This window comes from Camelus dromedarius, chromosome 12 (genome assembly GCF_036321535.1).
Source record: "Camelus dromedarius isolate mCamDro1 chromosome 12, mCamDro1.pat, whole genome shotgun sequence".
Lineage (NCBI taxonomy): Eukaryota > Metazoa > Chordata > Mammalia > Artiodactyla > Camelidae > Camelus > Camelus dromedarius.
Window position 1 is genome coordinate 22,816,525 of NC_087447.1, and position 23,069 is coordinate 22,839,593.

The 23,069-nt window shown below is 41.3% G+C and overlaps 1 protein-coding gene across 2 annotated transcripts in view; it reads right to left on the reverse strand.

Annotated features, from left to right (window-relative positions):
- TRIM44 (tripartite motif containing 44) overlaps positions 1-23,069 on the reverse strand; it is an 89,123-nt gene that overhangs the window by 19,356 nt on the left and 46,698 nt on the right. The window lies entirely within an intron of this gene.

A 23,069-nucleotide genomic window follows, 5' to 3' on the forward strand; every position in this document is an offset into this window, starting at 1 on the left:
CTGTCAGCCTCTCAGCCCTGGCTTTACAACTGAGAGGAGCAAGAAGAGCACAGAGAAACCAAGGTTTGAATCCAGTCCTTCCACTTATTACCTAGGTCCTCCTGGGCAAAACTTACTCCGCCAGCCTCGGTTTCCTCAGTGGTGAAACAGCGTGGATGGCTTGCAGGCTCTTTATGAACATAAAGGCAATGGCATGTGGCAAGTGATCGTTAAGAGGCCACTCCTCTCATGAAATGGTGTGCAAGACAGTGCCTGGATGGCCAGACTTTCACTACACATGGTGCTCTTCCCTTCTTCTGACCTGGATTAGATGCTCTCTCAGGCTCCACATTCTGAGTCCCAGCTGGAATTAAACTTTATGCTGGACAGTAAGTGTCTCAGATGGCTCTTCTACACCAGCATTAGAGGTTAACAAACAGTGTACAGATCTTTTGCCTTCCCCACCCACCTACCCACTCACTACTTAAAACACTCTACACAGTCCTCACTCAGCCCAGCACAGAGGGGTGGGAGGGATGGAATGACAACAAAATTAGTAATTCAGCTAACCACTTTGGGGAAGAGATGAGAGAATTCCTTTAGAGATTGTTTTTAAATTAAAAAAACATTTGCTGTGAGACAAGAAAGCCACTCCTCTCTAAAAACTATTTTTAGGGCCCTTGCCTGAAATATATACAAGATAGAAGAAAGAAGTCAAAAAGAAGGTGATAAATTTGTATGTAAGACTTTAAGAAAAGCCTATGGAACTACTTGTTTTATGTTCAGCTGGAAAGAGAAAGCTCTATTTTTTTCTCAAACTGCTTCTCCTATCTCTCTGAAGTCTGATTTCTTTTTTATTTCACCAGCTTTATTGAGGTATCATTGACATGTAACACTGACTAAGTTTAAGGTATACAATGTGCTTTGATACACGTGTATATTGTGAAATGTTTACCACAATAAGGTTAGTTAACACAGTCTTTACCACACAGAATCACCATTTTGTTACTGTTGCTGCTATGACCTAAGTCTGATTTCTGACAGTGCTCAGAGCCTGGCAGGAAAAGGTGCTCGGGTGGCAACTGAGAGACCAGGCTTTGGAAATGGGGTTAGACGAACCATAGGGGCCTAGTAACCGACGCAGGAATCACTGGTCTGTGTGAAAGATGATACGATCACCTACTTAGCTCTTACTCATTTTAAATGGCACAAGTGCTCACAACGTGGCTGTAAAGGGCACTGATGCTAGGGGTCAAAATGAGACTCTCAAATGGGGTCTAGCGGAGGAATGTAAAAATTGTTTGGAGGAGGAGAGCAGAATAACTCCATGAATCTGACATCACTCCATACTAGAGGCTTTGTTTTCTCTCCTTCATTCCAACTCCCTCCTCCCCTCTCCTCTGGTAAAGAACAGTAATAGCATTGAAATCCACAGATAATCCTTAAATCTCTGTGGCAGCTCCAGTTCTAAACTCCTCCTTCACACTGACGGTTTTAACAGCTGTTAACAAGTCATAACAAGGACCTCTCTTGCTCCAGCCTGGAATATCGATACCCCCTCTTTCCCTACCCACATCATAACCAGCCTACAAGTCTATGTCTTCCAGGAGGCTGTGTGGCCCGTCCAGCCTACAGAGACTACTCATCATTCCCCTTCGGACCCTCAGAGCCTGGGGCTCTGCCTATAGGGCCAAAGGGAACTTACCGGTTATACCGTTCATGGGGGAGTGGGAGAATGGAGGATCCTGAGGCTGGTGAGGCCAGGTGTGCTAGGAGCAGCCTAATTAAGAAAACACGCTTGAAAAATGCCATGGAGGCAAGGCTGGAGCCAGAGCTGGCAAGAGGGGCAGAGTGGCAGTCAGAGCATGAGCCATGTCTGTGAACAGGGTAATTCACTGCAAAGTCCACACCTCAAAAGGTCCAGGAAGGCTAAGAGAGGAATGCAAGGTCAGCAGGACCGAAAGGTTCAGGGTGGAGGTCATAAACAGTGGCAGGCTCTGGAAGCCCCTTTAGGCAGTCCTGGCTGTGTGGTTTGGGGCGAAGCGCCTGAAAGGTTCAAGAGCATCACACAAGACCGGCCATGAAGCACTCAATGTGAAATCCATGAACCTGGCATTGACCCCTGCTACCACAGGTGTCTCCTGTGGTGCTATTAATCTGATAGGATGCTTGCCTTCTCCTTGTCTGGACAGCAAGCAGCAGCTCAAAGGCATGTATTGTGACTTACCACTTACAATTCTGATCAGCAGTTTTGGGTCTAAGATTTGTGAAATGAAGATATAAGAGCTTTCCATCCTTCCTCCATTTCCTGTACCTCAATCACATTCCTCTAGGTGAAGACAGTCACAATTACAAAGTTAAAAAAAAGTGGGAGGCCGTCTAGGTCCCCAGGTGGCCGGCTGTGGGATAATGGCTGGCTGGCTCTAGTGTGTGCAGGATGCTCACACAGGGACCGCACACCTCTAGAGGAATAACACAGAGACACTGCTGAATGTACTTCTAGCTGCCCTGTATTCGTTATCTTTGCTTTCATTTTGTGTTTGATTGGTGTTGTTTAAGAATGTGGAAGTTTACCCATCCCATAATCCTCTACTGATCATATTTCCAGACACACTGGATAGAGGTGGCAAAAGGTGTGAGAGGAATCTTTGGAGCCACTCCTCCCGCTGCCTGCCAGCTGCTCAGGGACCCATCATCTCTCTTTGTTGGAGCAGAGCCGGGCTCCCTCCTCCAGTCCCCACTGCTTTCTCAGAGGTCAGCCACAAGTTCACATCAAGCAACAAGCAGCGATTACAAATTGAGTGCCTGCTGGGAATATCTTTCTAGTGTCAAGCAGCCATTAAAAGCACTTAAAGAAATCACAAAGGGAGGTGAGAAAATACTTTGGGGAGGTATAGGATAGGGAGGGCAGAAAGGAAAGCATCAGTCCGTCTCCTATCTTGAAGGAAAAAAAAATAGGTCATTAAAAGCAAAATTGGTTCTAAAGAACGGGCCGCCTTCCTTTGGGAAACTGTAGAACATTGTATCTTTCAACCACGCTCCTGCTGGGGCCAAAACACTTCAGGGTGCCTTGGGAAACCTTCTGCTAATACAGAGTAAAATGACATTTTTAAGCAACTATGTACTTAAAAAAATATTCAATGAGCATGCATTACAATAGGTACTTGTATATAGTCTCTCATCCAATTTGGGCTGCATCTCTGTAGAGAAGACATGATGATTCCCCATTTTACAGATGTCAAAACTGAGGTTCAGAGAGGTCAGTGGCTCGACCATGCTTGGAGCTCAGGTTTGATTGCAAAGCCAATGTTCTTCCTACCAAAAAGAATGTTGGGCTGAACTGTGAATCCTTGCCAGGTCTGCATCATTCTGACCTACCCTGTTGTTACTGCTGGCTTAATTAGGTAGTATGGTGGTCCGTACCTCACAGTGGCCTTTCCTGTCCACCTGATTAAAGGAAGAGTAAACCTATCTATCTTAAGTGGGCTAACTGAGTCTGTGATGGAATCATTTTTCAATCTTCTAGGTGTCAATAATTATCTAAAAGGGAAGGATTGGGTTCTGAGATAAGTGAAAAATATAACCTTGGGAAAGTCACTCTCCTCTCAGAGTTTAGTATCCTCATCTGTAAAATGGATCCAATAAAACCTATGTAATAGAGTAGCTGTGGACACTAAATAAGACACCTCATTAAAGTCCTTAATACTATATCTGGCACAAGTTAAATACTTTATAAATGATAGCTACTAATGTAATTTCTGTTTTATTTCAGGTAAACAGTTTTGGAAAATACATAGGTTTAGCATCAACTTGCTCTCATTCAGTAGAAGCTATTTATCATTGAACACTTTTTAAAAAAATCTTCAGTCTGTTTCACAGCTAAGAACAACTATAAGAAAAGAATGGCAGTGGAAGCACAGACAATGTGAGTTGAGGAAAGAGAGCCATATTCTCTCGGGCTGGTCCCCTCCCTTTCTTTCAATCATCTTAGAGCAGACTACAAGCGCAGCTATTTAGAGACTAGAAATATGCTATATATACATATGGCAGGAACCCTGAGCATTTTAGGAGGCAAAAGACATGTGTAGGGTGAATTAATGCAAATGGCTTTGCTTCTAGTTATACAGTCCCTTAAAGGCACATTCGCTAGAGGAACTCTTTTAAGATGGGCACTCCTCAGGAGGGCAGTTCAGGCTGGCTCCCTGGCTTGCCAGCCAGCTTAGCTGAGCAGGAGCAGAGAACTGAAGGAGAATCAGGCTGATACTGCGTCTTCGCCCCTGCTCCTCACTCTGACCCTAACAAGGGCACAAAGACCCAGAGGTTCTTTAAGGGTTTTATCTCCTGTAGTTCTGACTCAAAGCTGCTCCAGTGGTAAGCTGCATCACCTTCTGCTCTCTGTCCATGGAGACCTGAAGCCACTGCTGCAGGAGAAAGCTTCTATCTGCATCCTCATTTCTGCACCCCTTTCAGAAAGGCTCTCTAGGTTGAAGTCAGACTAAACCCTGCCCCAGGGTAAAAGTAAACTGTGCTTCTAATCACTGCCCCTGAGAAAACGGTGAACGATTTTTCTCTTACTGTTTTACTGTTTTTCTTTCACAGAATACAAGCTATTACTGTCATTGAATTTGCGAGAATGGAAAATATGGGGCTCAAAGATTCAACTCAGCTAGATTCATTCGTGTTTTAACTAATCTCCCAAACAGTGTATTTGGTTGTACAGAACCTCCTGTAAAATAGTAAACTTTTCAGTATAGGACAAGTGCAAGGAGCTTTCTGGCATAAAGGAAGCAAAGAACAATAACTTCTTTAAGCTTACTGCACTGTCTTATCTAGGCTTGTATTTCTAGGTAGATTTGGGGAAACTAGTTCTTTCAAGTCTATCTTTCAGGTATTGACAAAAGAGTCAGGTGATGCACTGTGTAAAAATTAAAGCTCCAGAGACTCAGAGGAAAAAGCATTCCCTGTGCAACAGAAAAGGACAGATACTGAAATTCTACAGCCTCATTTCTTGATAGTAGATTTTCAATAATAAAAAGCTGGTGAGATTTTAGATCACTTAGAGACATAGAAAGAAATTTTGCTGTCCCCCAAGCCAAATTTTAAAAAGAGTCTTGCTTGCCATTTTTTGTTAAAGGCAAAAACAAACATTTCCAGACCCCCAAATATACTGTGCATTGCATATATGTGTACAAATACACAAGCCCCCCCCACCCCCCCAAACCCATTCTAAATTCAATTTGCAACCTCTACTCCTTCTTTAATTTGCCTTGCAATTACTGAGTCAGTGATCCTAAACTGAGTAGCCAATTTTTTTTACTAAGGGGAAACTCCTGCATATTTAAAAGACTTAGCTGGAATAGGTATGGTATAAAAACACAGGATTTTATAGAAATTTAGGATATTCTTACATTCTGTAAACCACATCACCTCCTTTTTAATTTCTAGAACCTGTGAATGAGGATTCATAATACTGGTCAGGTACCCTTTAACTGCTGAAATCCCAAGCCTCGGAAAAGATATGTTTGGCATGGATATATCTAAAAACATATTACTCCAAGAACTGCCTGCAGATAGTCAGGATAAATGCCTAGACCCTTTTGGCCCACATATTGTTTCATGCATAGGGAAGGCCACTTCTTGGATAGCTGAGTACTCCAGCCTCTCTCCACGAAGGGGCTACTTCTACTACAACCTGGCATTTCAGATTCTGTGACTATTACCATCCCTCTACTTCACAGACTCTCACCATAAAGATCAGGTCACATAACTAATCTCAAACTGTACACATTCTGCTCCCTGGTTGCCCTGTCTCACTACTCATCCTCAACGCAAAAAGACTATGACCATGTATGGCTGACTGATGGGGTGATTTGCTGGTACCAAGTACATCAACCTTGCTGGTTGTGCACATGAAGGCAAGAAAATCTTGAGGTGCTTCTAAACCTGGACCCCTAAATCAGCAAGGCTTTCTGTTCTGCCTTTCTAACAACATCTGACTGTAACTTGTGCCCATTAAGTAGGTCCTTCCACTCCTAAGGAAACCTGCTTGCACAGGTTTGCTGATGCACACAGCACATTATTTCCTATGTGCCCTTCTAGGAAAGGGCCAGACTCCCACTTCAGGCACACAATTCATTCTGACCCAAACATCCTATCTGCTGCATGAATGCAAAAACATATGCACACACACAGGGTGTCCCTCATTTTCTCTGGAGTAATGGGAGCCTGGGCAATACTTTAAGTATTCATTTTCCAACATAAATTAGAATGGAGCATTGAAAATACCAGTGACATCTGCACAGATACAAAATGTGTTCATTATGGACGGTGCTATTACAATGAGAGGAAATGCATTCATAATGGCAGGACATTTGAAATAGTGTGTTGCTGGATTCTATGTCCGTAAAAGTAATAATGAAGAAACAGGAGTGGGTCAAATAAATTAAAAGGAGCAACAGGGGCATGGGGCAGCTTCAAGGGCTCTGGGCAATGTCAGTGGGATGGCACATTCACTGGATCCACAGGGAGAAAGTTATGACAGTTTAAAGGGAGGAGAGGCAAGAGGGGCATTAGGCTGACATCCTGGAGAACTGAGGTTTGAATTCTGGATCTGCTAAATGTTAGCTCTGTGATCCTGGGCAAGTTATGTCAATATCTCCTTAGTTATGTCAATACCTCAACTGCTCATCTATAACATGAGGAGAGCTACACCACAGGACTGCAGGAGGAGGAAATGGGAGAACACATGTAAAGTGCTCAGCTGGAGTCTGGTGTATAATAAGCATTCAATCAACATTAGCTTTCATTTGCTTTTTGTTATCACTAAATAAATGTACAGCTCTGTGATTTTAGGCATCATCTAGCTCTCCAAATCTCGGTTTCTTCTTCTGTAAAGTAGAGCTAATAACACTTGCTCTCCCTACCGCATGAGCTTACTATGAAGAGCAAGTGAAATGAAAAGTGTTTGGCAGACACTACTGACTGGCTGACTTAGTCATTCCCAACTCGTTCTCCTGGCTGCTTTCTACTCTGGGGTGTGGAAGGGTTAAATATTTACATACCAAGCCTGTACTGCAGTAGGGGGATGGAGGCATGTAGCTGAGTTCAAGCCCCTGACAGAAGGATAAGTCTTCTGGTGGTGGGTGGGGGGCTGTTGGCTGGGAAAGCGCTTACTCTTTGATTAATACAGACACGGCCCTTCTTCTGACCCCTTCTTCATGCTTGAACATGGATATGATACCCAAAGCTGCAGCCCTTTTTCAGTCATAAGGCAGTAAGCACAAAGGAAAAGCCCAGGGAGTCTCAGAGGCACATGGCAGTACTGACATCACTAGCCACTAAACTAAAGCCAGCAGTCACCTCCCTCTAAAAAAAGCTATATATATATAAGTATACGATCTTTCCTCTGCCAGGAATTTCATTCCCCTGAACCTGCGTGGCTAATTTACACATATCCTTTAAACTTAGACTTAGTAATAGCTCTTCTAGGAAGCTTTCCAACACCCTATCCTTAGCATTTCTCCCACCCTCTGGACTTAAAGCCTCCACAAACACTCCTAGCAGTACATGTTATGCTGCTTTGTAACGATCCATTTTCTTGTCTCTTTGCTCCACCAGATGGTTAAAACGTCTCAAAGGCAAGGATCCCTATTTTAGCCATTTAACAAATTCCATAGCACTTGTCATAATACCTGGCGCACAGCAGATAACTCATTAAGGATTTGCTGAAATACTGAATAAACCAACGAAAGAATGACCTGAAAGGGCATGAAGTAAATGATAGCCTGTGTAGCCTTATTATCCATTCATATTTTTGAAACACTGCAAATAGCTTTTTAATTCCTGTTATTACTCTCAGGGTATCTAGCTTGGAAAAGCATAGGTCTTAGGCAGTGATTTATTGTTTTAAGTTACTCCACTTGATCCTTGTTTGAGTTCATGACATTCCCCTATGCCTACCTCCTAAATTATTTTTTGCGGTGTATTTATTTAGTCCATGCTTATCTACACAAAAATAATTTTACTTCCTTCCTTGTTGTTTCAGAATTTACCCTTGTGATAACTAAAGACATCCTAAGAATAATGCTATTTGGCACCAAAACAAATGTTCATGTCATTCAGCAGCTCCCTTCCTAGGTGTCTGAGTTCTGTCTGTGTGACTAGGGCTTCTGGAGCCTTCCCGCTGACTCTGCCGTATTCAGGTCCTTACCAGGCTGAGATAAGGTATGTGGTTCTCTGCCAGAAAACAGATAGAAAATCCCACGCCCTCTCTCTTCCTATTAAGCCAGCTTGTCTCCATGACTTGTATAGATCACAGCCTTCTTGAAGTAAGATTACTAACCCCATTGCCAAAATACCCAGAAAAACAGTTATGTTAAAAAACGTAATATTACCATTCAGATGATAAATCAGAAACACACTCTATATTAAGCGCATTATATTAAAAAAAATACAAAAATGAAAGTGGTTTTTTCAAGGTGAAGTGGTCTTCTGTGCAGTCCCCAGTAGCCAGCCTCAATCTGAACTCCCACCCACTTTGCCTGGGCCCATTTTTGCTTGGCTGGCTCCTTTGTTCAGTCAGGTTTCAGCTCAAAAGTGACCTTCTTAGCCCTTCTTTGAACATCTTATCTATAGCAGCTTCTTCTCCCCAGCCCCCTTCTATCAAATCACCCTGTTTCATTTCCTTTCTAACACTGCTATCTGAAATTATTTTCTTCATTTAGTGGTTTACTAGCTTTTTGTCTATCTCTTCCCACTAAAATTAAATTCCATCAGAGAGGGAATCTCATCTGTCTTGCTCACCCTGTATCCTCAGCAACAAGAGCTGTGCCTGGCATAATAGAGGTGCCTGATAAACAGGTGTTGAAAATGACTAAGAAAAAAGTGGGCAGTGTGTGTTCATGCAGTACCTCCATTCTGCTGCCCTTTACTTGAATTTCCCTTTGGGAGTGGCTTTGAGGATGGGGTTGATGGTCATCATGAATCCTCAGAAGTGGTGGGTTGGCTTTGGGAGGCTATGTGGAGTTACGGAAAGAGCCAGAGTTCTGGTTCTGCCCTTTACTAACTGGAACATGCCCTTTAATCTCTCTGAGCTTCAGTTTTGTCATGTGAATGGTAAACTGTTTCAGAGGATCAGTGTAATGATTAAATGGGACAGTGATGGCACACAGTAAGTAAGTTAGTTCCCCTCTGCCTGTCCCTTCAGGGTGTAAAAAGAGGAAGCAGCCCAGGAGCCCCGGGAAAGTGGTCTAATGCTTTTTCCCGTTCTAGTAGTCAGTTTAGCAACCACAATCGTTCCTCACAAGAGACAATTTCAACCTGCTGTATCACGGAGCCTAGCCCACAGGCCAATTTTGAAGTCCTGAGTATATTCTCAAAACACTGAGCGTGAGTCTACCTCGCAAGATTATTAGAAATTTATTTCTCTCTTCTCAACCTTACTTGAACTTACATTAAACTGGGGCTGATGTTAAGCCACAGAGGTAAGATTATAAATCTGCTTTTTTTTTTTTTTTTTTAAGTAAATCTGTTTTAAAGACAGCTTTGGGTACTGACTCTGCCACAACATGTGTTTCCTGTAGCCCCATCAAAACCAGAGCAAAGCCGTCAGAAATCTGTGGTCTCTAGGCCTGCTAGAGACACTTTTGGTGACATCTTCTTTGACAGCTATTTACCCATCTGAACACATTTAATGCCTTACAATTTATTCTACCCATTCATTTGCTAATTCAACAAAGCACTAACTGAGTGCCAATTTCATGTCTAGCCCTAGCAGTGCCTGGCAGTTAGTAAGTGGCAAGTGCTGTGCCTAACACTTTATGAGCATCAGGTCATTCAATCTTCATTCCACCCCACAGGCATTATGATTATCCCCATTTTACAGACAACAGAACTGAAACTGAGTTTCATAAGTTAAACTTATGGGGACAATAGATGGTGAGCCAATACGTTAACTTAGGTCTTTCTGACACCAATCCCATTCTGTTACCACATTACTCTGGCAAGTAGGTCTGGAACATGCACTTGGTATTTATCAGGGTGCTAGACACTTTCATGAATTAAAAAGAAACAAGGCTAGATTATATGACCTTTCTTGGGGTAGAAGCTCCATCTCAACTCTTCTTTGTGTTGCCAGCCCCTCAAACAATAATGAGAATGATATTAATGAGAATGTGGTTCCTGTCCTCAAAGATATAGTAGAGACAAATAGATGAGTTTGCATGAAAGACAAATTTACGACATAATAAGAAACCCAAGACGTAAAATTGTACAGACTACAAAAGGTATGAGTGATTACAGCTAGGGAATAGGTTTAACTCTATTAACCAAGCAACAAAATGAGGAGACCGGATTAGCTTAGACATCACAGACTCAAATATTTAAAGGGGCCTGCTAGATAATATGAATGAGTGAAGTGAATAAACTGGGCCAGGTGGAGCCTGGTAAACTGGGAAGTGCATGCCCCATCTAAGGAGCCAGCTGGTCAATGGCATGGTTAAACGTAGATCCAGTACTGCCAAAAATTTTGAATTTTCAAAAGAAGCTGGAGAAACCTGCTTTTTGATGTGAAATCTTCTAATTTTTAAATGCTGGTCAGTAATTCATACATTGAAAAAATACTATATGAGGCAAACAAAACACATCCTTAGGCTAGATTTGGCTGATGACCCATCAGTTTGCAGTTTTTGGATTAGGCTATATTTCACAATCTTTTCACCACCAAAGACCCGTGTATCCTCCTTAGGGCTTCAGAATTTAAAACTCTTTGTCTAACAAACAACATCTTTGAATATTTCATTAGTTTTCTTGTATGAACTGAATAATCAATAACTGACAAATTAGGTCACCATGGAGGGAAAACTGCTAACATAACTCTGCCTTGTTGCAAGTAAGTGTAAGATTCCCCACTACAATTTTTGAAATGCTGAAAATAGTTCACAGACTTTTATTTCTATCTTCATAGATCCTTTTGGAATCTGAAGAGCCCAACTAGAAATTATTGGACTAAACATACAGGCTCTAAGATCTGGTGGCAGAGAGGCATAATGGGAAAATGTGGGATTTGGAGTGAGACAGAACTGGGTTGAATCTTAGCTCTTCAACTTACTGGCTGAGTGAACTTTAACACATCATTTAGCATCTTTTACTTGTCTGCAAAACAAATGGGACTTTGTGATCCATAGGAATAATTTGTGATCCATTTCCATTACATCTTTCAATCAAGGAAGTGCTGGATAACAGCTTGAAATTAGAGCTGGAGAACCAGAAACTTGGTGTGTTTAGGAGTCTTGCCTAAAGCCATACCCTGCCTTAGGGGAGCAAGTGCCGCAAGGTCTATTCCTTAGTATCTCATGCTAAATGTTAACCAAAAAACTGTATCTTTGTTGCTACCTCTAACATAATTTATCAATAACTGAACTAATCTGTATGGTGCTTTACTATTCACAAAATCATTCAACACAGATTTATCATGTGCTCCTCACTAGCACCCATGGTGGAGGAGGAGGCAACATGTTAATCCCATTTGTGAATCAGAAAACAGGCTCTAAGAAGTTGAAACTGGTTCATAGTCACCAAATTAGCAAGAGATGTAAGTAACTTCAACGACTTCAAGTTCATAGTTTTTCTCATACACCCTGACCTATAAGAGGCCACAGCAAATGAGAAAAAGAGGTGCTGTTAGGAGCCATATGCTGGTTGAAGGAGCATTATTCTGTTTATTTGTGAAATGCTAGGTGTATAAGAAATGGAACTTGTTCTACGATGGACACAGGTTTGTTCGAATAAGGAGGTGAGATGTCTGTGTATATACCCTGTCAATGACAAAGGTGCTCAATCAAGGGTAATCTTGTTTCCTTTGTTATTTCTGATAAATGTTTAAATAACTCATATATGAACCTCAGGTTGTAAATACAATTATGTCTTAGCAAATGCCATTATGAAAAGGCTTAACTTTACATCATTCAGTTCTATTTTGCTTGTTTGATGCTTATACTTTTGAAGGGTATAAAGCATCAATTACATTTCTTATTTGTATTTCTTACGTACTGTCATTCACATACACTATCTCACTTGATCCTACAGACCGATTGTGTACTACAGCCCTGGATGACTGATGAGAAAACTGAGGGACAGAGAGGTTCTATTGAAGGCCTGACATCCTAATCTCATAGCCTTCCTCTCTTGGCCTTTAAGTCAGAATACTGCGATCCTGGTGTATGATCCACTTGTCATTAGGGCATGGTCCTATCAGGGAAATTTCTAACACACAGAATGATGAGCACTTCCATGATCATTAGTAAAAACAACGACAACAACAACAACAACAACAACAACAACAACACAACTATCCCTTAGATGCAGTATTTAACAGTCTGCAGGATACTTTATTATTATATTATATTTTCTTGGTTCCTCCCAACCTGTGAGAAGCATGTGATAGCCATTAGATGTAAGGGGCACTATTATGTGACAAAAGGATAAGCCCACTTTATACAATGACTTAAAACTGGGAAAATGACACTGTTCTGTATTGCTTTGTATTTGGTAATGTTCCTTGTCACTGTCCCTTTCAGTCATTCATTCAACCAATACTTGAGGGTCTACTCTGTAGTAGGCAAAGTGCTGTGTGCTTGGCATACATTGGTACTACAACTTTTTTACTGTTGATAAGTGAAAGAAACTATGGTTATTTAAAGGAAAAAACCAAAAAACTTATTTATGATGGATATCTTATTTTTGAATGGTATCATAGACATCCAAGTTTCATTTTCATGTCAATTTAAAAAAATATCCCAGTGGCCCTCTCTAGGCTTTCTTTCCCCAGGAATATGTACCTCTGATAACTACACTTCCATTTGTACTGGAAATACATTACATCAATAACAGTAGAGAAATGGTTCAAAGTCCTAGTTTCCTGAAGTATAATGAAGAGATTGCAACCAAAGAGATGTGGACTCTTACTACATTGCCTTATGTTTCTCATACCCTCTTCCTGGACAGCAAATCATCAACAACAGGTCTCAGCGTCTACTGGATAATGCACCACACTGCTCCAAGAGTGGAATACTGTTTCTAAAGGAAATTTATGTGATAGGGATTAAAAGATCTTTATGGTCAATAAGTTTGGGAATGCTGGGTTAAACAAAGTAAAAAGGTCTCATTATCACTGAACTGCTCAAAGCCTTTATAATACTGAGGTACCTGTGGAACCGTAAGAGGTGGGTAAATAAGCAGCATTTGCCAAATGTACTGGACCATAAAACCCTAGTTTAGAAGACTAAGTCAACAACTCAGCTAATCAGTGTTCAGTCTAATATGCCTAAGAAGCCCTGTATGGGGGATTTATAACTGCACATGACATGCATCTTTTTAGCAGGGTGCTGATTCTTTGAGCTTGTGGAGAGCTGAGCAGACACAGAACAACCATGGCCCTGAAATGTGGAGGAGGGACCAATCACTACACAGTAAGCACCATGAAAATAAGGACTGTTTTTGGTTTTGATTTCTATGACAGTTCCAACATATAGCACAGCCTGGCACATAGCAGACAGTTTATAAAATTTCTTAAATAAATGGATAAAGGAGTGAAACTTACAGAATGAAAGATTATGTCAATTACAGAATGAGTGGCCACATTGTTTTTCTGTCTTCAATGATTCCAATTTCCATATCTAGACTTCTAGACAGTGCTTAATTTATTTTCTTAGAACAAAAGACAGAGAATTATTCCAACAGCCTTTTGCATCATGACCCTGCACTAATCTAATAAGAGAAAGGTTACAGTGCTCTTTGTAGATGAACAGCACACTAATGAGATCTTCTTGAAATAATCCCACTTCCATTATGCAGACAAAATTACATTTTCCAGCTTAATTATTGTGTCAGTCGAGCTCCCAAATTTTGATATTAATTGTTTCACTTGCAAAGGCAACATCAACTTACTAGTTTGTCAGACCTCTGGAAATTGAAGGGAAGCTCATAGTTTTAAGTAGTGACTAGCAACCTATACTTCTCTTGTACTCTACCTTCCACGCATTCTCCTACTGGCCAGAAGGACTGGGCAAGTTTTATTCTGTTTTAAGAGAAGAACTAAGGGGCTTCTTTAAAATGTGTTTTTCAATTACAGGCAACTTAACACTCCTCAATCCCTACTTGAGATTCTAGACTGTAAGCTCTTTGAGGGAATAGACCTTGAATGTTTCACTGAAAACTATATTCCTAGCACCAAAGACAATGCCTGGAACAAAGTAAGTGCTCTATAAATACTGCTGAATGAATGCCATGTTTCTCCTCTGCTGAGACTCGCTGTTTTAAAGTAAACTCTCTCCCTCTCTCCACTACCAACTCTTTCTGTCTTTCTCTTGTACACACACATATCTGGGATGTAGGAGAGTCTTGCTATATACTATAGTATCCTCCCCATGAAAAATACATACACTGTGGAAGTTTGGTGAAAACAGATCATTAGAGCAATTCTGGACAGTTACTTTGCATTGTGTAATGTCACCAAGTCCCGCCTCCTCCAAGACTTAGCCTGCCCTAAGCCAACAGAACAAGTTAGGAAGAAATCATGACTCACACTTAATTCACCTGTCAGAGCTCAGGACATAGGGCTAATCTGTGAACCGTGAGTCTAACAGATCTCAAAAGCGTAATAGGATATTCTCCAACATTGCTCATTCAGTAATTTTTATTTTGTAGCTTGCCTTATTCTACTAGAAAAAATATTATTTTCCTTTTTATTGTAAACTATTCATATCTACTTAAGTCTGATTTTATTCTGGACTGGGACCATGACTTTCCTATAGAGTAGTGTAGGTTTTATTTTATAAATACAAATCAATAGGATGATAGGATTCAGTACACTGACTGACTAGCTCTGTGACCCTGGGCAAGGTACTGAACGTACCTAAGTCTGATATGAGAATAATAATAATACTAGCATTATCCTTCTCGACTGTTGTAAGGATTAAATGAGACAGATAATCCATGTGGAATGCTTAGCGTACTTTCAGTATTACCATCTCTGAGCGGTTGACAGGCTAAGAGCTATGATGATCAAGTATCTGAACAAGTTCATCACCTCTGTAAGTCCTCTTTTTATTTTCTTTCTAATAAGCCACTCTCCCACCATTCCATGCACAGAAGTAGAAACTCACCACGGGTATGCTTTGTGGGTCCTGTTTTATCCCCAAGCGTGAATCCTCCCTGCAGAGTTTAGACAGCATTTCTGGATTGCTTCTGGCTGGGTGATGTCATTTAGGGTAGTCATTTATCTGGCCCCCTGCACTTCTTTTCATAGCCTATGTAACTAACATTACTCTTTCCTCATTTGGTTCCTTAAAGAGTCTCAGTTTGCTGGGGACTCGACCCTTCACTTTAGTTTATCAAAAATTCCTAACCAGAGGGGATAAGTGTTGAATTTTAGGGGCATGCTGGGCTGGAGCATCTGTGCCTGGCCTTTCTATCTATGCAGCTTGCTGGTAATTGCTAAGTTTTCCCTCCTGAAACAATTATCCCCCCATTTCTCTCCCCACCTCCACCCCAGCCCCTAGTTAATTATCAGTTCTGGAATTAAACTGCTTGCCTCTCCTGCCGTTGTCATGACAACAGTTGGCCTGCACCTGCCACTGGGTGAACAGTGGCTCTTTGAGAAGAGGCGATGGCAGTTGCCGGCTCCACGAAAGCCAGGGAGTAAACTAATGTTTACCTGTCTGGGGAGAGAAGTTCCTGTTCATTTCACCTTAGGCATCTTCCTGGCAAGCTCCACCTCAACTTCCGTCTCATACAAGCTGCTTGCTGGCATTCAACTAATAAAATCAAAAAAATTTTTCTGATAAAAATGCCAAATCCCTGTTGGCTTGTCTTAATTCCATCCATTACCTTTACGTATTCCCAGACAAGATACTTGAAGATGTGAATCCTCCAGCTCCTGAGAAAGGGAGTATAGTGTGGTGGTTGAAAGCACAGAGTGTCAAGCCTGACAGGTCTGGGTTCTAATCTGCGTTGAGTCATTTTCTAACTGTGTGACCATGGCTTAATCACTCAACCTGCTGTAATTTCAATTTCCTTATCTGTAAAAAGAAGATTAGAATAACTATATTTCATAGTCTTTTTTAAAGCTTTGAAATAATATATGTAGGTCAAACTCCTATTTAATGTTCAACATATAAGCAGGTTATCACTATTACAGCTGTCTAGTTGTTAATTCTGTACAATGCTGAAAGTCAGGGCAAACTGGGCAGTTTGGTCAGTTTTAACTGGTCCTCGTCTGAGTGACAGTACCTGTGCAGGTAGGGAAAAAAACAGCACACTGCCTAACAGCATCTAGACCAAGATGTATCTAGTAGCCAAGGGGGTGAGAAATGCTTCTCTGCCTGCCTTCTCTGTAATTCTGTCAGCTCCTCCCTCTCTGTACTGTTCTTCTCATGTTCAATCTCACTTTACTTTAAATAGAATTGATAGAACCACAGGGGAAGAAGACATGTGCTCACCAAGGAAACAAAATGCTTTTCTGTTTTACAACCACAGTGCAACCTACAGGGAACAATTGGTAGTGGTGCTAAGGAGTAGGGGGAATGAGGTGTTTATATAAGAAAGTGTTTTTCTTCCCTAAAACTGCCGTGTGTGGAAAAGAAGTATTTCTTTTATGAACCAACAACCACTGACAGTTAGGTCTGGGGTCCAAACAAGAGAGGCACATGAATAACCAGTCCTTGGCGAAGACCTCACCATTTAGGGTACCCTAGCTTTATCTCAGCCTTTGGCCACCTTTCTTAACGATCTGAAGTGACCTCCCTGCGGTTCTAATTTTGAAGAAACCAGCACTCACTGACTCTAAAGTTCATACCATCTTGAAAAGAAAAAAGAAAAAAGAAAAAAGAAAAAACCAAACCAAACACACACACACACACACACACACACACACACACACACGAGCTTCTGCTCCCAGCATCTGTTACAGATACCTGCTGTTGGTTTCTGGGTAAATGGGTGAATGCAGTTCAGCCACATAGAGCTTACAAAAAAAGGAAAGATCCTTGGAAGCTACTGGGAAAATGGAATTATTGACCTCTTGCCTGCCTCTCACTGAGAGGAAGTGAGAAGATGCTAGAGTTCAGTAGATTTCTCCTAAAATGAAAAAGACATCACTAACAGCAATTTTGCTGTGGCTGCCACAGGTAAGGGGTACATAACCAATGACATCACATTGAGTTTTTCTAAAAGACAGACTGGAGTTCTGTGACTTCCTAAATCTATTATGCTTAGTGCCAGTCCAAAATGGCCAAGAAGACAAACAAGGCAGAAGAGAAGTAGGCGCCAACCAGACTCTTCAGCACCGGATCTAACTCAGGGACAAATGTGACATCAATTTAATTCTTTGACTAGCTTCTAAAAAATATCTATAGCCTTAAATCTACTTGGAGAACACTGGTGCTTTGTATTCCTTTCTCCATTAATTTAGAAGGAACTAGATATCTACTTTTCAAACTTGATTTTAAGTTAAAGGCAGGCAGGAGCTGTCAAAACAAGGGTATAAATAAGATATAAATCAAACGAAACAATTTCCTTTGGCAACTACTTTATCTCAGTTGCTTGTTCTTCTGTCGCAAAGAAACCCAAAAGGAGAATACTTTTAATGCTTCATAAAATATTCATCCTTTAAGATTAATAAGATGTGCTGCCTGATGGGGAAACTGAGGCATTGAGAAAGCAAACAATTCACCCATAACAACTCAGGAGATGTAACAACATTCAGAAGTCTGTTCCTTTCTTCTATGGGTAGGACAATGTTGTAGCCAAGAGGGAAAGTCTAACAGGAAATGGTACAAACCTTCTGGTATCTCAAATGGCATACACAGCCCTGTACAAGGTAGACTCACCACCCTTCAGTCTCATCTCCTGCCAGTCCAGTCATGCACTTACTCACCATTCCCCATACTGCACATGCATTTTCATTCTTCTGAGCCTTTAGACATGCTGGTCTCTATGCTTGCATGGCCTTCCTACCCTTTCCATCTAGAAAAGCCTAACCCTACCCATCCTTCAAGGTCCAGCACAAATGCTATCTTTTCTGATTCTCTATTCTGAGTTAGTTGTACCCTTCTCTACATTCAACATATTTATTATAGACAATATTATAGTGTAGTGGTTAAAAGTCCCCATTCTCAAGTCAGACTACTTGAGTTTGAATGCCGGCTCTACCACTTTTTAGCTGTGTGACCTTGTTCGTGTATGTATAACCTCTCTGCAACTCAGTTTTCTCATCTCTGATGAGAAATGAAGATAATGTATTAACCACTTATTTAGGACTGTTGTGAGAAGTAAATAATATATGTAAATATTTTAAATCCTTCCTGGCACGCAGCTGGCATTCAATAAATGCTTCTTTATAACAATTTATAATAAATATTGCACTTAAACGTGAAATTAAAATTGTTTACTTAGTTCTCTCTGTCAACCTAGACTTTGGGATTTTTAAATTTAGGGACAAAGTCTTTATCATCTTCATATCTCTGAGGCCTAGTATGGGGCCTGGCAACGCATTAGAGAGCTGAAAATGTTTGGGAACAGATGAATGAAAGAATTCCTCTTTTAATTTTTCCTGCTAAAGAGATTAGGAAACAGAGCTCCTAGAAGTGAATGTTACCCTGATAAGCTCTGAGGTCAAAGATACAAACAAGGTAAGCCTGCCAAGCAACATAACTACATACTGGATGGTAAACAAACGTTGATCAGTGTAAAACCACACCATGCAAAGTGACATCCAGGTCCCTTCATATTGGGCCTTTTTTTCTTAGCATTATGAATCTAGAAAAGGGAGGAAGATATATGCTAGAATATGGGCTGCTCCTAGCCAGCATTTCCAAATGTGAGGCAGATGGAATAAGCTAGAGGTTCCTGCTGAATTTTCCAGCTGTGAATGGATTCTCTATAGACCAATATGCACAAAATAACATAAAGTTGCAACTCTCACAGGTAAATATCTGAAAATCAACTACTTTAGAAAGAAGGCTTGCTTTTACTATAGATAGGCAATACAGTGCATAGCATGGCTTCATCCTTAATCTGGGTGAGTAGAGGATAAACAGTCCACATCAGCAGGGGAAAACAAAGTCAGCTCAGGCTCCATAAGAGGAAAACATGACAGTTAAGAAATTCTGCACTGAAGGTCAACTTATATGCTAGAATCCCACTTCCTGATAGTTCTACTCCATGTCACAAGTATCAGCCATTTTCTTTGGCTTCCAGCTAGGTCTTCTGAAATGAAGATAATGTAAAAACCAAACCATAAACTTGCAATCAGAGGACAAAAGAAACCTAAGTGTATCACTGACTTAGTATCCCTCTTATCTCTACAAACTAAGTCATCAGGAAGAGAAATGCCATATCTAAGAACAAATGGTTATTATTTGGGGGGGGGTAGTACCTAGTATACAGCCCCAAGAAAATTTTTAAAGAAACAAAATTGAGAAGAGTAGGAAAAACATCTACCAAATTACAGAATCTATAAACAGATTCTTTTCATTCCACATTTAATATAAGTTGTACTCCTCCACACAACTGTATCTCAAAAAAACTGAGTGGGAAGTGGGGGAAAGAAAAGCTAGTATTTACAGGCAAATAAAAACAGACTACAAAGAGGCAAAGAGGTTAAATGACTTGCCCAAGGTCACACAGTCATCCCAGGCCGACCAAGAATAGGAGGTAGGTCTGCCGACTCTCCCTGAGCGCCTACTCCTTCAGAACTCAACTGCCTGTTTGATCACAGCATCGGCATGGGTCAGATTCACACTGATCTCAGCAGGAGCTTTTTGCCTGAATAAGAGCCAGCTCTGAAGATGAAAAATTCTACAGAAGTCCTAAGTATGGCTGTTACTACTAAAAAGCCATTTTCCTCTTAGTTTAAACAAAATCACAGAAAATCTCAATAGCAAATCAAAATTTAATATTGATCTCGCTCCTTTCTCCTCTGAGCACAAGAGTTTAAGGGCCCTTCACTCTCTGGCTTCCTCCCACTATACAACAGCTTTCAAGGCAGCAGACCCCACTGCCACCCCTCTTCCTTGAATATATATTACTTCTCAGCAGGCTCCAGCAGGAGTAGGGAAGGAGCCAATCCGTGAAGGAGCAAACACAAGATCTACCATAATAGCATACAGAAGTCAGAAAATTGCTGCCAAAGGTGTAAATTGCTTTTTTTTTTTTTTTTGCTTCGAAAAAAATCACTCTGAGCTTCAAAGACACCCTCTTAAAAGATGACTCTACAGTGGTTAATATCCATGTTCTACATATTAAGATTTAGTTCCTCTGCCCTCTAAGAATCCTCGTCATCTGTATGACTGTATCATGGATTTAAAGAGTAAACTCCTGGGTGGAGGGGTGATAGGCAGCTAATTCTGCTGGGTCAAAGGAAGGCTTGGTTGCCAGCTCCCCAGGGAGTCTAAAAGCCACCCCTTTTGCTGCTAACCCTCAGATGACATTATGTGAAAATGAGACGAAGAAATATCCCCTTAGAATGACAGAGGCTAAGGAGAGGAGAAGTAGCTTGTAGAAAAGAGACACCACAGCATTTCAGTGTGAGAGCAAGTAAGAACTCTGAGGTTAGAGGAACAAGACCAAAGTGATCCTCTGAGGTGTGTGCATGAATCCTCCTGCCTTTCATTCCAGGGCATGGAGACAAGTGCACTGGCCGCGTGGAGACAGTCCGAATGGTGGCTGAGGACATGAGCTCTGAAGCCAGACTAGATGCAAGCCCCAGCTCTGCTACCACCAGCTGTGTGATGGAGGACAAGTTAATCCTGCTGAGCATTCGTTTCCTCATTTTACAGGTGGGATAATACTGCATCATAAGGTTTACATGAGGGTTAAATGAGAGTATATATAAAACACTGTACACAGTAAACCTTCAATAAATGGTAGCTATGATTATCATTGTTGTAAATTAGCAGGATAACTACACATTAAAATTCAGAACAAGGAAGAGACACAACCAAAAGCACAAATAGTTGGCCACCTCATGTCAAACAGCTTGGAAAGTCAAAACTGAATGAAAAAAGAAGCAGGGAGACTAGCTGGTAGGAATGGAGGAGAACACAGATCTATTACAGACAAACATGTTTCAAAAGGATAGGAATTTTCCTTTGTTCCTACCACCATGGAGGGTGGTTGGAATCCAATTCTCCCTGGACTTCTGTGCAGATAGTGTGGAAAGAACGCTAGCGAAGGAGACACAGGTTTGAAAATCCAAGTAGATCTGGTATACAGGGTCTCCAGAATCATTCCTCTTCCATGCCCTGTGCAGGCAGACCCATGCTTCTGTCTCTCTCCCTTACATGTCAAATGCTCATTTAACACTGTCAGCAATACAGAAGCCTTTGGAACAAACGCTGGCCTACTCAGATGGTAAAGTGTATATCATAAATGAGAGAAATTTCAGATCAAAGGCAATCTGCCCCGAAGTGTTAACTGAAATAAACTGAGCCAAGTGGTAGTTCAACACAAACTGAATGGAACCAGTAAGTATGAATTTAAAGGGTAAAAGGAAAATTTGACTCATCTTTCCTCTTTCTGCCAGATTGGAGCATGCTTTTCAAGTGCTCATTGTACCAAAAAAGGGTTCTCTCAAGTTCCAGTCCAACAGAATCCTTACTGACATCCATGGCAGCCTGGCTCTAGGAAGACAGCTTGACATCTTGGTTGCTAGTAAAGAAACTCCATGCTTTACCACTTTCTTGTCAAAATGACATGAAGGAATCTGCAATTCAACTCTAAAGTCAGTACCTCACACTGAATAGTATCTTTGAAGGGAGTTCATCTCTTCGTAAGGTCCCTGTATTCTTCTAATCAACCTGACTCTGGCATGTGGCCACAGAGACAAGATGAACGCATCTATCCTAGCCAGGATCTCCCAAGACAGAAATGCCATTTCTATCCTGTGGAGTTTGCACATTACACCTGTGCTAAGGGGTTTTTCTTTTATTGGTCTTATTTGAAATCTCTTTCTGGGGAATAAAAGGTCTAGGGCTCTGTTTGGTCTGGATTTTAAGAAGCCAGAGCTAGTTTTGAAAAGTAGAAGAGGTGGAGCGCCAAGGAAATAATTCAGAGAGCTCAAATACCTTAAGGAGGCCTGTAAGGCGCTAAATGATCTGGACTCTGCTTTCTTTCCTCCACTCTTCTCTTGCCTGGAGCTATTACACAAGCTGCTCCCTCTACCTAGAACAGCCCTATCCCTGCCCCTGCTTTGCCTGCCTTCTCACCCTTCAGACCTTCATTTATACATAACCTTTCCGGTAAGCCTCCTCTTATCTTCCAAGACCGACTTAGGAGCTCTCCCTAAAGCAGACTAAACTTCACTTAATCATAGCACATCCCCCAAAGTATAAGTACCCAGTTAATTGCTTATCTCTCCTACTAGACTTAGCATCCACAAGGGCAGGGACCATATCTGTCTTAGTTATCATTATATACCCCGTGCATAGCACAGAGCCTGACACACAGGAGGGTCATGAGAAAGGAAGGGAGGGAGGGAGAGAGGAAAGAAATGAACCACAACACAGAGGGAGCCTGAGAATGGCTGGAATATGGAGTTTGAAGGGACTCCCTGAAGCTCTGTAGGTTTAAAGTAGGGCACCTGTAGCTTTAGCCACAAATGACAAGGAATTAGATTTAGGCTGAGAACCACAGTTCCCAAGGGAGGGAAGCAGCAGGCGATGCAGATGTGGAACAACGCTTGGCACTAAGAAAGGGGCTCAGGATGTGGGGAGAGAGAAAGGAAGAAGAAAGAACCATATTTGTTGATTTGTAAATAAAACTAAACAACGGCTGAATCCTGGCTCAAGTAAGGTAACTTTAGGACAATTTGTTAAGCATCTTTCAATGAGAAACTTGAATTAGGTAAGTGATTTTCAAGGTGAGTTCTGAGGAACCCCAGGTTTCTGCAGCAGTCCCTCAGGTCTGTTGAAAGGAAGTGAGAAATTTCACCAGTAGATGTAGCCCCCGACTTTAACCAGAAAAAAAATGTTCTGTATACACTGGAGTTCTACTTAAAGTCCATTTGAAAGAAGGACGTTTCTAGCAAAACTGAA